Source organism: Cricetulus griseus, assembly GCF_003668045.3.
Source record: "Cricetulus griseus strain 17A/GY chromosome 1 unlocalized genomic scaffold, alternate assembly CriGri-PICRH-1.0 chr1_0, whole genome shotgun sequence".
Taxonomy (NCBI): domain Eukaryota; kingdom Metazoa; phylum Chordata; class Mammalia; order Rodentia; family Cricetidae; genus Cricetulus; species Cricetulus griseus.
This window is the reverse complement of record NW_023276806.1, coordinates 72,530,458-72,536,772: the sequence shown is the minus strand read 5'-3', so window position 1 is coordinate 72,536,772 and position 6,315 is coordinate 72,530,458.

Below are 6,315 nucleotides of genomic sequence, written 5' to 3'. Positions count from 1 at the left end.
TGGGAGTTTGAGAATAAAACACATTGGAGAAAGGTCGTAGGACAACAGGAGATAACACTGTAGAGCAAACTAACCCATAGGCCATGTTAAGTCTTGGAAGACATACTAAAGATGTAGCTTTATTTCCCCAAGCACAAATGTCATAAGTAACCACTCATCTTTGAGATGATATTGGAACACAACCCTATCTTCTTCCATGCTTCCAGTTCCAATCTTTTTGGGGTATCCAGCCTGGAAGATGACACTCAAAGATTCTCTATTCTGCAACCTTGTGTGACTTACTCTGTATATTTTTGTGGTACAGCTTTTGCCAACTGTCACAGCCAGCTTGCTCGCTTTGTGGTAGTCAGTTGTATTATGAGGACACTTGCTGTTTTAGTCAGCTTTATAAATAAAACACAAACCTTGCAATAGGCCAATCAAAAAGCAAGGAGATCTTTTTTTAACTCATTGTTCTGGAGGCTCAAACTTAATATTGGGTGGCACAACTTTATTCAGCCTCTGATAAATGTCACACATCATCATTGTGGGAGCAAGTACTTTCTGCTCAAGACATGAAGCAATGAAAAACTTGGATCCCACAGTACACCCAGGTATATGGCGGTGATTTCAGAGTCTTATTCTTGGTAGTGCCACTTAATGTTCCAGCATTTCTTACAGTGTCAACCTAGGACTCAAGCTTGCAGCACATGGACTTGGCTGGGAGGAGTTTAAATCCACCCTGTAAATCTCAATAACCCCGTAGAACAGGGAACTGAAGTGACATGTCATCTGATGATGAGGAATCTATGCTCCCTGCCGAAAGAGAGATTCTTACCACCGTCCATTAGAACTGACTATCCCAAGCAAACCACAATTCAAGAAAAGCCTTAGACATGGTAACTGAAACCTCATTGGAGTCACAAGTAGAGGACAAAAATCAACCAAGACAGTCCCAGGATCTAGATACTAAACAGACCCATAGTTATCAACATGAACATATACCCAGTCACATACCTTCATGCTCTGAGTTAGTCTGAACTTCTCCACCAATTAAATTTCACAAGGATAAATTTAAAGTTATCTAAATACCAAGGTACAGTTTCTTTCCCTAATATTTTTGTTTATTGATGTTATCTGGGAAGATTCCACACGATCTTTAGGTACAGAAGTCAATCGTTTTGATATTTGGGGGGGCCTACCTGTAGTACAGTTGAGATTCATTAATAGTTACTTTTTTAAAAAATTGAGAACAGATTTTTTGCAATCTCTTTTTTCTTTTACTCTCTTCTTATACATTATGTCCTCACCTAAGTTTCCCCTCCCTCCATCCTTCAGAATTGATTTTTTTTAAATTATATATTCTGATTATGGTTATGGTTTCTTTCCCCAACTCCTCCCAGGTCCTCCCACCCACCTAAATCCATACCCTATCTCTCATTAGGATACAAAGAGGCATATAAGTAAATAATTAATAGTAATAATAAAATTAGTTAAATAAAGACAAAAATAACATAGGGCAAACAGAAGAAAATGAGCCAAAGAAAAAGATCAACAAACACACAGAGACACAGAGAGAAATCCCATAAAACCTCAAAACTAGAAACCATAATATATACACAAAGGACCAGTAAAGACAGCAAAACAACAAAAAAAGACAACAATTGTAAACACACATATGAGATAAATAAAACCTTCCAAAATACTACTGAGTTTGTTTGGTGTTAGCCATCTTCTACAGAACATGGGCCTTGGCTTTAAGAGTCATTTGTATATCTAGCAACACTCCATTGGCAAAAAGTTATCCTTCAATTGTGAGAAGTTTGCAATTGGTAATAGCTTCTGTGTTAGAGGTTAGAGCTTGTGTCTACTTCCCCATTCAGTTCTTGGACCCCATCAGGCTTGCTGCCATAGTCTCTAGAAGTTCATACATGATTGGTGCTGCTTGTGTTTAGGACGATTTGTTTCCTAGTGGTCACTTTAACCTAATCAAATAAATATTGAAATCTCCCCTCAAGCAGTACATCTTTTGGGAGTTGTTCTTACCAGGGTACCCAGAGTATTTACATTCTACTTCAATGAATTTCCATAGCCCTTTTCGAAAGCATCTACCAGACTTTTAGGAAGTAGATTGATCTTGATTTTAACTCAAAGATTTCCCATATGCTTGTAAGCTGTCATTACTCTGAGAATCTACTGAAAACTTCAGTAAAAAAGTCATGAGGCTATTAGTCTTTGCTCTATGTTTAGTGTCCTTATATGAGTGAGTACATGCCATGCTTGTCTTTCTGTGACTGGGTTACAGGGAGGTAGGAAAAAGAGGAGAAGAGGAGGGGAGAGAACAAGAGGGATCAGGAAAACTGAGACTGGGGAGGAAGAGAGGAAAGCAAGATAAGAGATAACTTAATAGAGGGAGCCAATATAGATTTAAAGAGGAATCTGGCACTAGGGCAATGTTCAGAGACCACAAGGATGACCTCAACTCAGAATCTAAGCAGTAGTGGAGAGGCTGCCTTTGTTGCCCTTCCCCTATAATGAAATTGATGACTACCATGGTTGCCATTCTAGTGCCTTCATCCAGTAACTGATCGAATGCAGAAGCAGACACCAACAGCTAAGCACTGAGCCATACTCTTGGAATTCAGTTGTACAGATGGAGGAGAGGTGAGCCAAGGAACCAAGACTGTGCTGGAGAAACCCAAGAAACAGTTGACCTGACCTAGTGAGAGCACAGGGACCCCAGTTGTAAAGGTGGGGAACCAGCATTGGACCGAACCAAGCCCTCTGAATGTGGGTGCAGGCTAGGTGGCCTGGGCAGTCTATGGGACCTCTAACAGAGGACCAGAGCCAGTGTTTATCTCTAGTATACAAATGGACTTTGGGAGCCCATTCCCTATGGAGGGATACTATTGCATCCCAGATACAAGAAAGAGGGCTTGGCCCTCCCCCAAATGAAGTGAAAGACTTTGATGATCCCCTGTGAAAAGCCTCACTATCCTTGGGGAGTGGATGAGAGGTGGGTGGGGGATCAGTGAGGGGCATGGGAGGATGGAAGGGAGAGGAAATGGGGGATTGATATATATATATATATATATATATATATATATATAATAAGATTGTGTCTAAAATAAAAATTAAAACAAAAAAGTCATAAGACAGAGCTTGCAGCACACTGTTAATGTTATAGAACCCTAACACTTGGAATGTATACATCTTTCTTTGAAATAATGAAACCAGGACCTCAAAAATCACATATTACTGAAGTGTACCTAGCATACCCAGAGGCTTCTGAGTAGAAGAGATGGAGAGAGAAAGCAGAAAAATCACCCACTCAGGTCCAACAGTATTTTTGAAAAGGTTCTCTTTTATCTGTCTTTTGAACACAATCAATCATGCCTGCTTTTGAATAGGTAAAATGGGATGTCCAGAAAGGCTTTGTCTTCACCCCTAATCAAGGAAACTTACCTTGGAACAGAGACCACCACATAAAATCACAACTAATAAAAATATAGAGTTGTGGAGCCTACTCCCTACATAAACCTGAAAAACACCCTCTTACTTAAGGCTCAGGAAACATTACAGAAGAGGGGGAAGAAATATTAAAAGAACCAAAGGATCATGGAGTTTGCTAAGATTCCTAGCAATAGTTCAGAGGACACCTGAACTGGTCTACACCTGTAATCAGATTGATGAATACCCCAACTATCATCATAGAGCCCTCATCCAGTAACTGATGAAACCAGACACAGAGATCCACAACCAAGAACCAGGCCAAGCTCTGGGAAGTTGAAGAGAGGGAGGAGGGAATATATGAGCAAGGGAGATCAAGGTCATGAAGGAGAAATCTACGAAGACAGCTGAACCAAGCTTGTGGAAACTCATTAACTCTAGACCAAAAACTGTGGAGACTCCAGTGGACTGAACTAGTACCTCTGAATGTGGGAGACAGTAGCGAAGCTTAGACTATCAGAGGGTCCCCTGGCAGTAGGACCACAATACAAACCTGTTACTTGAGCTAGCTTGTTGGTGCCCATTCCCCATGGTGGAAAGCCATGTTCAGTCTTAATGCATCGGAGAGGGACCAGGCCCTGAACCAACCTAATGAACCAAACTATGTTGACTTTTCATCAGAACCCTTACCTGTGAGGAAGAGTGAACTGGGAGTTGGCTGGGGGGAGGTGAGAGGGAGTGGCAGGAGGGGTAAGAAGGAGAACTGTGGTTGTAATGTAAAATGAAATAAAAAAATTTTAAAAATAAAAAAAGAGATTGTGTTTCATAGTAATAACAATCTACACCCATAAGGTTTCACCAAAATGATTATCCAAATGTGAGCTGAACAAGACAACACCAATTGAAAGACCCCCGAAGAGGTACTTTCGTAGAGGGAGACCCGCACCCAGGAATCAGCGAGACCACGAGCTTGGATGCAAAACCGCAAGAGGCTTTATTGGAGATACGGGTACCCGGGCGACTTAGCTTCTGTGAGGCCAAGCGCGCCGAGCCAAGGGAAAGGGGTCCTTATATAGGGAAAAAGGCGCAAGCTAGGAGCAGGGATTCTATTGGATAATTCTAATGAGGCATTGTACAGAGCTATTCCCATTGGTCAATGTATATGAGGCGCTATACAGGGTTATTCAAATGAGGCAAAGTACAGAGTTATTCAAATGAGGTGAAACATAGAGTCTTTCAAATGAGGCGAAATACAGAATCATTTCTATTGGATGGTTCAAATGAGACACAGAGCCATTCCAGATCAGCATATTCTCAAGGTCTGGTGTCTGGTACAACAGACTCAATTCCCCCTCCCTCCGCGTCCAGATGGCTGACCTTGGGGGCGGAGACCTTGGGACGGAGTGTTTCTCATCGGGCGGGGGCTCAGGGGCAGGGCTCCAGGCCGGCTCACTTGGTGTTTGTTCTCGTGCCGGCCCACCTGGTGCTCGTTCTCGGGCTGGGCGTGCGGCGGGTGGCGGGGGAAGTGGAAGCCGCCGGGGGTGGGGATCGGGGAAGCCGCCGACAGGAGGAAGAGAAGACAAACTTGAGAAAGAAAGGGCTAAGGGGCAGGGGTCTTTCACAATGAACATGCCAAACTGGATGGAGAAAAACCCAGGAGGACTAGATCCTATACAAAGAAGGAGAGACAACAAATGGAGCAGGGGAGATGGCCTTCCCCATGGAAGAACACACCAGGTTTTTGTCTAATATCAAATGGTCAGACCTAAAAACATATAAGTAACATACATACTGAGAAGTTTGTGTTAATTTATTTATTAATATGTACTATAATCGAATATAGTATAATATATGTAATATATTATCTGTCTGTGCATGAAGCAATAACTAATTTTTAAAGAGGCCATAAATTCCAAAGAGCACATGGAGGGGTTTATGGAAGAAAAGGAAAGGCAAAAATATTATAATTCAGTTATAATCTCATGTGTGTGTGTGTGTGTGTGTGTGTGTGTGTGTGTGTGTGTGTGTGCATGTGTGCACGGGTGCACATGCACGTCAGTTGTACCATACCCACTACTGGCATACCGGAGGTCACTACACATATTCCCTGTGCTGACATTATTTAGACGATATATTACTTATGAACTAATAAAGCTTGCTTGAAGGATCAAAATGCAAAGCAAGCCATAGCCATAGACTACTAGCAGCCACACTAGTTAGTCATAGAAGCTGGGTGGCGATGGTTCATACGTTTAATCCCAGGACTTATGAGACAGAGACAGATGGATCTCTGTGTGTTCACCGCCACCCATGGCTACATGAGAGTGAATCAGTCTAAAAGAGAAACAGAGCTCACACAAAGGTGACCTCAGCATTTGGTATCCTGCACTTTTAGTAGCAGCACAAAGAGAGATGTATAAGACAGGAGCACAGAGACTCAGTATCCTGGTGTTCAGTGTTCAGCCACGCAGAGAACAGGATCTTCCCAGCCTTGATAGAAGTAAGAACTCCCTAGAGGTTGGCTGCTTTGTTTTTCTGATCTTCAACTTGACCCCAGTATCTGTCTCTGTGTTTTTAGTATTCATACTACAATGTGGTGATATTATGATTTATTAAAACTTGCTTGAGGTTTCACAAAGCAAAGTCAGCTATAGAGTAACTATAGAGTTACTCTATAGTTACAAGCTATAGAGTTCAGGCAGTGGGGATATACACCTTTAATCCCAGAAGCAGTAGAACTAGGCAGTGGTGGTACACAACTTTAATCTCAGGACTCAGGAATAAAAGACACATGGATCTCTGTTAGCTCGAGGCCATATTGACTACTTGAAATTGATCCAGTCCTAAAAGAAACAGCTCACACAAAGGTGATCCCAGGATTGGGAC